The 11,043-nt window shown below is 35.0% G+C and overlaps 1 pseudogene across 1 annotated transcript; it reads right to left on the bottom strand.

Moving 5' to 3' along the window:
• Positions 1-2,010: 2,010 nt before the first annotated feature.
• Positions 2,011-8,980, bottom strand: LOC145131648 (nuclear pore complex protein NUP62-like; annotated as a pseudogene). Its single transcript, XR_013717804.1, has 9 exons — positions 8,892-8,980; positions 4,177-4,251; positions 3,834-3,931; positions 3,621-3,694; positions 3,429-3,532; positions 3,266-3,353; positions 3,057-3,161; positions 2,220-2,366; positions 2,011-2,138 (listed from the first exon to the last, which is right to left on the bottom strand). The product of XR_013717804.1 is annotated as a nuclear pore complex protein NUP62-like (transcript).
• Positions 8,981-11,043: the final 2,063 nt, after the last annotated feature.

The following is an 11,043-nucleotide window of genomic DNA, read 5'->3' as shown; positions in this document are numbered from 1 at the left end:
CCTTTTCAAAGGTCTACGAATTCCCAACAGTAACATTATGATATCCCACTTATTTTAAGCGGATGATGTCTTATTCATAGGAGAATGGTGTAAAGACAACATCAAGAACTTAGCTAGAATTCTTAGATGTTTCCACGTTTCCTCCGGCCTCAAAGTCAATTTCCGAAAATCCCAGTGTGTTTGGGGTTGGTGCAAACCGACAAGAGGTTGATAGATGGGTAGCCCCATTAGCTGTGAACCTGCTTCTCTGCCTTTCAAGTTTCAACTACCTTGGAGTACCAGTGGGTGCGAATATGAATCTTAAAAAACATTGAACACCGGTGATGGAAAGGTTTCACACTAAACTATCAAGTTGGAAAGCTAAAACCTTATCCTTCGGTGGAAGACTGGAAGACTGACCCTATTAAAGGCTGTGTTGGGGAATCTCCCTACATTCTATTTTTCTCTCTTCACTGCTCGAGCTGGGGTAATTGAGAATTTGGAAAGCATTCAGAGAAGGTTCCTGTGGGGAGGCTGCGAAGACAAGCAGAAAATACATTGGGTATCTTGGAAAAATATTGTCGCTCCAAAGGAGAAGGGGGGACTTCGGGTGGGATCTTTAAGGGCTCTCAACATCTCCCTTATTTCCAAATGGTGGTGGAGGTTGAGAACCGAACCAATGTCACTATGGGCCCAAGTGATTACTGGAATCTACAACATCCATCGTAAGCCTGATGAATGTATCTCGAGAAAATTCATAAGTGGCGTCTGCAATAATATTGCAGGTGTTGCAAAAGAACTGAAAGGAGCGGGAATCGAGATGCGCAAGATAATCACGAAAAAAATTAGGAGAGGCAACGCTACTCTCTTCTGGCACGATAGATGGGTGGGATCGGAACCATTCAAAACAAGGTTCCCTGAACTATATAAAATTGAGAGGAGGAAACGGTGTTTGTTAATGGATAGAGTGAGAGATGGTTGTATCCTATGGGACTGGATATCACAACCATCATTTGATTCTCAACATGCAAAATTATTAGGGCTAATTGGACTCATTAACTCATTCCGGCCTACTGCCCTTGACGACTGTTGGCTCTGTGGCATCTCCCCTGATGGAAATTTCCATGTAAAGTCCTCCGAAGAATGATTGATCGGCCTCACTTAACGGTTCTAGCAGGGAAGATCAATTGGATTAGAGAGCTCCCCAGTAAAATCTCGTGTTTTGTGTGGAGAGCATTACAGGGCCGTATTCAATCTCTATATGCCTTATCCAGGAGAGGGCTACATGCAGGTCCCATGATATGTAGCCATTGTTCGGTAGTCGATGAGGATTCAGACCACATCCTTACCACCTGCTCATTTGCAAAAAAATGTATGGGATTGGATTTTTAGATGACAATGGCGGATCCCTTTAGGGGCCAGGGGTGCTTTTTAACCTGCTAATATATATATATATATATATATATATATATATATATATATATATATATATATATATATATACTAGGTAAAAACCCGTAGAACCCACGGGTGTTAATGTTAAATAGAATTTAAAATTTAATTATGTATTAAATAATAGAAAATTTATATTGTATTTTTTATTAACTTTTTGATTTGTAAGTATTTAATTACACAATAAATGATAAGTATTTAATTAGAAAGGAATATTTTTAAAACCCTTACTTTTTAGAATGAAGATTTATTTAGAAGAGTAGTTTGAGAGTGTAGTTATGTTTTTTTCAGACATGCCTCCATTGTTACCCGCTTTCAATCTCAATCTGTAATGTTTAAAAATATTTTTTTCATATAATATAGTGTATTGGTTTATATAAAAAAAACAATATAAAAAATTTAAACAAAAAAGAAAAGAAACTAACTCTTTCTTGAATTCATTAATTTCGACAATGTCAGAATTAATGAATAATTTGGTTACATCAAAATAACTTTTGGCTTCACCAATTCCTATAAAAATAAATTAGTCAATAAAAGTAAATTCAAATAAAAAAATAAATAAATATACATAGAGTGACTACAAACCATCCCAAACGTTAAGTTTAGCAAACTGCTGGGTTTTATAATGATATATGTTTGACCTTCCTTTAAAAGATCACTAAATCTGGAAAATTTTGATTGAAAACACAGGAATGATATTTTGTTCCCTGTTAAATAAAAAAATACTATTAATTACTTGAAACATATGTAATATTTAGTGGGATATTAAAAAAAACAATATAACCAACCTCCTCGTCCATTATGATCATTGCAATTGATAAAACTGTATTATTCTTGATAAAGTTTCACATCTTTACCACCCGCACTTTAATATGTGAATCATCATCAATGTGTTCAATGTTTTTGAGGTAAACTTTATTACCTATATTCATTTCCTGCAATATAACACTATTCAAAATTAAAAATAGTTATGAAACATCATATATTTATTAAATTCTATTAATTGAAACACAAATAATTTTGTTTACATTTTATATTGAAATCGATGCTGCAAACAGAAAAAAAAATGGGATTCGACATTGAAAAAGGTATGAATCTTTGTTAAGTTTGTGTTTTTATATTGAAATCGGTTCTGAAAAACATAAAAAAAATGGGGTTCGACATTGAAAAAGGTATGAATCTTTGTTAACTTTGTGTTTTATATTGAAATCGGTGCTGAAAAACATTAAAAAAAATGGGATTCGACATTGAAAAAGGTATGAATCTTTGTTAAGTTTGTGTTTTTATATTGAAATCGGTGCTGAAAAACATAAAAAAAATGGGATTCGACATTTTGTTAAGTTTGTGTTTCAATAATTTAATTTCATTTGTTAAATTGTGCATAATAGTAGAAATATTGAATTTTTATTCCTCTTCCGCGTAATAATAGATGTTAAAAATTAGGATTTGAAGACCACATTTTTCCCAAGGGTTTGTAATGTGTACAAAAAAGGCCCCTGTTTAACTTTTTTTTTTCATTTTTATACTGGATACAATAGCAAAGTAATTTTAAAATACATTTCTATAATAGACACATTAACAATTATACATACAGAAAAAGTCACATATAAATATATAAATACAACCTTTTTGTCGGTCCACATTAATGAACTGAGTTGATTGTTAAGGATCCGAACCACCACATCCAGTGGGGTCATACCCATACCATCACTTGCTTCAACTTCTCCCGCCTATTATTATATCCAACATAAACATATTCAAATTAATCATTTTTTTTTAAACTTTTCAAAGCTGCTTTTTGCATTGCCAAATAAAAAAAATAAAGATAAATAACTTGATTGGCATTAAGAGTCTGAATAATAGACTTTATTTGTTCGGTCATTTGTTCAATTTCTCTCTCTATGAATTCAGCATGCTCATACCTAAAATTTAGCAAATGAAAACAATAAGTTTGTAATGTGCAAAAGACATAAATGCCCTCGACTCCAGAAACTTACACTGCATCTCTGGTTGAAGCTGCTTCATCATCAAGAAGTAAGCCATGTTCATCTTTGTATATTCGCTCAGCTTCTTCTTCCACACATTGTAAAGACTTGTCAAACTAACAACAATTTATTGAATTATTATTATTATATACAAATTTACAACAACTACCACCCACTGAATCAGTATCATAATATTCAAAATACCTCTTGCTGATGAGTCTCGATAATTTCAAGTTGGGGCTCAAGGTTTGATTGGGTCTCAACAACTTTAGCAACTTCTGCCTGCTTGTTTTGTTTATAAACAAAATTCAAAATCAAAAAATAAATAAAAAAAGGTGGATGGCAAAACAAAGAGCTATTTTTTCATTTCCATTCTTGACTTTAACTTTAAGAATAAAAAAAAGTGGGTACAACAACCTACTTACATCTTGTCCCAGTCAGCAATTGCATTAACTTGCTTCCGGAACTTTCCGATTTTTCCCTGGAGCTCCACATTCAACTCCTTGATGATATTTAAACAAAAGAAGAAACCCAACCCAAAATAAATGTAATGATGTGCTCAAATTTCACAATACGACAACCTACTTACATCTTTATAACATTAATATTATAGGCTGTTAACATACTTTATTTTTGCATCTATCTACCATTATATTCATAGGACTTTATCTTTTAGCTAGAATAGCAATCAAGTAGTAGCATTTGTTGTTACCATTCAAGGAAATTAAGATGAAAAATTTTATATTTCTTCAACAGTCTTTCCAGTAATTTCAGAGTAATTTCAGATGGTAACTTTGGTGCAGGGACAACAACTATGCTCACCCTCGTACTTGTCCTGCAGACAATCACATGGCTTAGCAATTTTTTTTAAATCTCTAGGATAGTATGATAAAGATGAACTTTATGGTCTTTATAACTTGAATAAAAAAAGTATATATTTTGAGATACTGTTGTGATGATTGACCCTGACCCGCTACTGGAATTCTTTCAAATAAATAAAATTATAACTACCACTTAACCAAAAAGGGGTCAAACAAACCAAGAGCCAACTAATTAGTGGTAAAAGTGGACCCAAAATGTGGATAAACAATGATATTAATAAATAAACATAATTTGTGGTGTCACATGGATAAAGATAAACGCATGCTGATTAATAAAAAAGTGTGGCAATATAAAACATAAAATATATAATCAATGCTTTTAGTGTAATTGTGGAATTTTCTCATGTATTTCAAAGTAGGACCCAAGAGTCTCCGTTGGACAAAGTGGAATTAATATGCAACCACAATTTTGTGGTCGCAGTTTGTTGACTTGAGTAGCTGAAAATTTGTCAAACACTGTTGGAAATTTCAAGTTTCCAAGAAACCGCAATTGAATTTTGTATATTTCTAATACATGCAAGCAAAATTGCATACACACAGTCACACACACATATAGACCAATAAGCAAATTTTGATACATAACTTAGCTGTAATATAAAGATATCGGATATAGAAGGAAATTGCTACCCTTGACTAAATACACATTAAAATGATGAATCTCCAGAAGATCTTTAAAAAAGGGTACTTCAGGAACATTATAAACTTAAGAATGTACAAATCTGAAATCAAGTTCTATTTATTGGCCAATTAAGAAAAACAGAGAAATGGATTTTTGATGGAATGAGGTGTACTCTGGGCATCCTACATCAGTTATGCTATATGTAGTTTAGGAATCAAACAAACTATTTTCAATTTTGAAATTGGTATTTACATATTATTTTTCGATTAAAAATCCTATAACTGCTTCAAAAGTTCCAATAAATATTATATATACAAAAAGAGAACAATGTCAAAACCCTAAAATAATGAATACTAACTAAAATTGTAGTACTTCTAAGTTTGACATTGAAAGTTAAAATATCACAGTTACCAGAGGAGGAAGAGGAGGAAGAATCGTGTATCAACTGTTTTAGGTCATAAACAATCATACAGAATATCACCTTGTATACGTTCTACATTCCCATGACACAAGGAAAAAATATGCTAAACTCAGCAATAATCAGTGCCAATTTCAGCAAAAAAAAACGATTACAATTTTAGCAATAAGAAGTATTACAAGGTTGTTCTTCTATTTCGGAAGGCCATTCAAAGCAATCTCATAATCCAAGTATTCAGATAGATTGAAGATGAAAGTTGAAATTGTAGTCAATAAACCTAATCAAGTTGGAATCGAAGATAAAGCTTGAAAAATCGAACATGCAAAGTCAAAAATCGAAGTTGAAATCAGAAATCGAACCTTGTGGCCGGAGGTAGGACGTCGTCGTCGGTGTGTCTGGTCGGATCAAGGTGGGGGAGTAACAACTTAACCTAGATGAGTAAAGTTGTGCAAAGAAGATCGATGTTTACCCGAACGGAAGTTATGGCACCAAAGGGCATATGGGCGTCCTCTTCACCGTTGATGAGGGAGTAATCGCAATTCAACATAAGCCCTAGTATACATGAGAAGAAGAAACATCGGAGAAGTATCACAGATAAAATATCGTAATCGTAATTGTAACGTAAGGAGGGCAGTGTTTTTCACTTTATAGATTTGAGCGGGAAAAAATGATTGGGATGGGCTTAGAAATTGCCACGTGGCAAGAAAGCTGTTATTTATTAGGATAGGATATATATATATATATATATATATATATATATATATATATATATATATATAAATTATGTACGAGTTATTCAAAGGAGAAGGATGTGATTATAGAAACTTGAAAGGAAATCACGTAAAAATCTAAACTATTTGAGGATACCTATAATTCCTAATTCGGGGGAAAACTTATCTTCCTACAAGAAAAAGATTACAATTTTATAGTATTTAATAACCATGGAAAGAAAAGATAAACAAAAAGATTATAAAAGAAATAAAACCTAAACCTTAATCATAAGTCATCAGTCGACGCCTCTCTCCTTGTCGTCTCTGTTATATGGTTTTCTTCTCCGGTAAGTTCTGAGTCGATGAACTCCTGTGATCGATCGCCCGGGCTGTTATCCTCTCTCGCTTTCACGACTCCGATCGTCGGAGCACCTACCGACTTCGGTTAATCTCTACAGCCTTGCTTACTTGTAAGTCTGACACTATACATCTTCTTTCCCTCTTGTCTTGTTTCTTCTTTCCCCCTCTTGTCTTGTTTTTTGTTCTTTTTCTTATTATAGATTTAGAGTATTGCTTTAAGGTTTTTTTATTGCTTTTTATTTACTTATCTATGAATATAGTACATTAGTAGCATGTGGTCACTTGTGCGTCTCTATGCTACAGTGACTCAGTGAGCCTTATATATATGTTACTAAATTGTTTAGGAGATAGTTTTTGGTTTTTTTCTTAGGAGACTATAACATTTTTTTGCCTAATGCCTCTCTACGCAAGAATTTGATACATTGGCATGCTTTTGTTATTCTTTTTATTTTGGCGTTTATATTTGCATTAAGTTTAGGTGTCTAAATAGGGTTTGAGATAAATTGTTAGAAAACTAATGCTTAAACAAAAAATATAAGGTTTCTTTCGTATGTTAAAAATGTTATTAATGAAAACCAAATTAAGCTTTTTCATATTCTCGTTTTTAAGTTTTAGTTTCGGCCCCCCTCATAATATAGTCCGTGTTCCGCCCATGTTTAGATGGTGTAATATTCCTTCACAACATTTCAATAAGGTTGGAGATGTGGTTGAATTTGCTAACTCAGGATGGGGTTGTCGTAACAGGTGGAACAACTTAACGTGCATCTGCTACGGAAGAATGTGGTGGTTATGGAAAGCAAGATGCGACCGAGTTTTTAAAAACGAATGTACAAACCCAACCAAGGTGGTGGAGATCATCAAGTCACATGTTTTCACATGGGTTAAGCATAGGGGATCAAAGTGTTCTTATTAATAAAGTCTACTAAATTTCAGATGTGTATCATATAGAAGTAGTCGTTAGAATGGGTCATAATTGTCCTGGTCTCAAGGCATCATTGTTCACGTGCCTATGTATTAGGAATTAGGTATTCCTTTGTATTTTCTTTGTGTATAAATACATGAAGTTGTATCAATACAGAGAAAATTCACTTCAATTATCAATAACTTATATGGTATCCAGAGCATAGGTTGTCCATCGATTCTTTTTCCACCATGTCTACCCCTGCCACTAGGGGTGGAATTGGTACGGTGCCAATTCATTTTTCTCTAAACCGTGTACTGTACCAACTATGATTGGTATAAAAAAAATTCTACCGGTACCATACCAAGTATACTTGGTACCAATTTATTTGGCTACCAACATGTTTGGTTGGTACAAATTGGTAATGGTATATACCAACTTCTTTTAATTTTCTATTGTAACATTTAAAAATAAGCAAAGACATCGGGATTTTGATGTTTAGTATAGAAATTAGTTACGTAGTTCTTTTTTTACAAAAGAATTCTACTAAAAATAAAGACATCGGGATTTTAATGTTTAGTATAAAAATTAGTTACGTAGTTCTTTTTGTTTACAAAAGAATTATACTAAAGTAACGCTAAAGTAACGTTTTAATTGTGTGGTTTAACGTGGTAATAACTATCGACTAATACAATCAAATGACTAATATAATGTTATTAAAACTGTAAACACTAAACACAATTAATAGTTGAAATATACGATTTCATTTATATATATATATATATATATATATATATATATATATAATAATAATAATAATAATAATAATAAATGAATTGGTTGGTACGGTATTATCATGGTATTCAAAGTTTTGTACCATTACCGTACCAACATTGATCAATTGGTACGGTACTACCAACCAAACATGTTGGCTACCAAATATATTGGCTACCAAGTTTATTGGTTCGGTTGGTAACATGTTGGCTGGTTTTCTGTGGTATAATTTTGCCAGCCCTACCTGCCAGCACCCAGCAGCTCCTTGCAGCCGCCACTGCCTCTACAAATCTGAACTTTCAGATTCCTTCTCTGAGCATCAAATTAGACCGAGAAAATTATTCCCTTTGGCGCACAACAATTATCTCTGCCTTGGAGTGTTTTGACCTAGAATCGTTTGTTCTCAACCCCTCCCCCCTACTGCAACTATTACCCCAACTGCTGAACCTACTCCTTCCACCCCTCCTACCCCTCCAACTCCCAACGCCGAATACACAACCTGGAAGAAAAGGGACCGCTTTGTCCTCCTTTGGCTGAAATCAACCTTCACTGAGCGTTGCCTTGCCTCTGTTGCTCGCTCCTCATCTTCTCATGAAGCATGGCTTACTCTTGAGCGTACCTTTCAAGCCCAAACCCGTGCCAAGCGCATGGCTCTCAAAGCCCACTTAAAAACTCTTGCAAAGGGCTCATCCTCAATGATCGATTATCTTGATCGCAAATGTCAAATTGCGGACTCTCTCGCTGACAATTTGACCCCTGTCTAAGATGATGACCTAATAGCATATATTCTCCAAGGCTTGGACTCCTCTTACAACTCATTCACCTCTGCGTTTCTCATGCACTCAGCAACCGCTACTGTGGATGATCTTATCGGCTTGCTCCTCCATGAAGAAGCTCGCATTGATGCCGATCTTACTCGTCAGGCTACGACCCAACTACCCTCCACTCCGATTCCCCCCTCCACACCGTCATTCCCGGTCACCAATCATGTCTCCCGCACCAACACCCACAACAATCGTCCCTCCACTCACTCCTCTAGCAGTTCATCCCACTCTCGTGGTCCTGAAAATCGCCGGCGTCGCCTCCACTGTCAATTATGCAACAATCCAGGTCACGAGGCTATAAACTGTTGGCAACGGGGCAACCAAACCGACTACCCGTCTCGCCGGCCCAATTCCACTTCTCGTGATCCAACTCGACAGGCCCATCTCACCACTGGACCAAGTCCATCCACCATCACGGATCCGGCCTGGTACTTCGATACGGTTGCCACTGATCATGTCTCTCCGGATCTGAGCAAGCTACAAATCACCGAACCTTACATAGGCGACGACAAACTTCAAGTTGGGAACGGTAACCACTTAATTATAAGTCATTCTGGCTCTTCTTCTATCTCTTCATTGCAATTACCCAAAGTCTTCATTGTTCCCAAATTAACCAAAAACCTGCTAAGTGTTTCCCAACCCTTTTTGTTTTTATGCAATGAAGTGTGAATACGATGCCTTAATGAGAAATAATATGTGGTCGCTAGTTCCACGTCCTACTAATGCTAACATTGTTGGTTGTAAGTGGATTTTCAGGATAAAACGACATTCAGATGGAACAATTGAACGTTACAAGGCGCGTCTTGTTGCAAAAGGGTTTAGTCAAGAAGAAGGTGTGGACTTCTTTGAAACCTTTAGTCTGGTAATCAAGCCAACAACCATTCGTTTAGTCATCTCTGTGTGTCACACCCTCAAAACCGATGAACGGCGGAAACGTTCTGGGGTGGAGGACGTCATGTACAATATCACAACAATGAATAGTAGTAAACAAGCAACAACATCATCCATTGCACTAATAATATAATTTCATACAAGTGTGTTCTGTCAAGTTATATATATAGACACCAAAATAATATACATTATAATAAAGATGAGTCTTGAACAAGCTCCATCTTCTCAAAAACCTGGCTCCGGTACCTGTCTATTGGCGACCTGAGAATACAAGTTATTTTGAAAGAGTTGATAAGCTTTAAAGCTGGTGAGATCATAAGTATATTAGTGTCTGTGTTTGTGTGAAAGCGGTTGTAAGATGTTTTGTAAGATGTACTGTGTATGTTTGTAAAAGTTTTGTATTTGTTTGAACTCTCCTAGAAAACCCTATGTTTCCTACTAAAAGTAGCCTTCTACCAAGGCATCTAGTATTTGTGTGTGTGTCTCTTGTAAAAGTGTGTATTTTCCCAAATCCGACTATCATTAACCAAAAATATAGTTTTTACATTATTGTTTATTGTGTGAATATCACAAGGTAAAATGTAAAGGGGAAATGTTATAGTACTGTAATGTAGTATTAAGTAACTACTGCTGTACTAACTACCTTAAACCAGTTGTATATTTTAAGGTAACATGTGATCGGTCTGTATCTTGCTACCGACTCAATAGTAAAACGACAATGTAAGATACCGTAAAAATGACGTTTGGCACCCGTAGACTTGCAAGTCCCACTGTAGCGAGCAGCAAGGTGTAGGATAGTCAATCCAGTATAGATCTATACACAAACTCATACGCCCCCCATTTAAGGAGATTCTGATACAAAAACAGTCATGGCAGGTAGTGCCATGCCCTGTTTAATGGCTCACATAAATGTATTAATGTATATGTTATGTGAATTGTGTGCTAGCTGTATTGTGTGTTCCTTCTCTGTCTAGCCTGTATGTTTGTTTCACATTACTCTGTTTCATGTTTGTTTCTCATCACTCTGTTTTATGTTTGTTTCTCATCACTCTGTTTTATGTTTGTTTCTCATTATAGTATGTATTGACTCATGTATGAACTGACTCATTGTATGTTTCATTGTTCTAGTAATAGTATCTTCCTAAACTACCCCTATGGTAGCTTACTAGTACTGTATGAACATGTTTGTATACCCTTGCTACCCAAGGGCATGGAATTGAATGAAAGAAATAACCTTTTATATCTATAT

This window comes from Lactuca virosa, chromosome 8 (assembly GCF_052849685.1).
Source record: "Lactuca virosa cultivar CGN04683 chromosome 8, Lactuca_virosa_CGN04683_v6, whole genome shotgun sequence".
In the NCBI taxonomy this organism is placed as follows: domain Eukaryota; kingdom Viridiplantae; phylum Streptophyta; class Magnoliopsida; order Asterales; family Asteraceae; genus Lactuca; species Lactuca virosa.
Note: the sequence above shows the minus strand (reverse complement) of the source record. Positions and strands in the feature narration are given on the sequence as shown.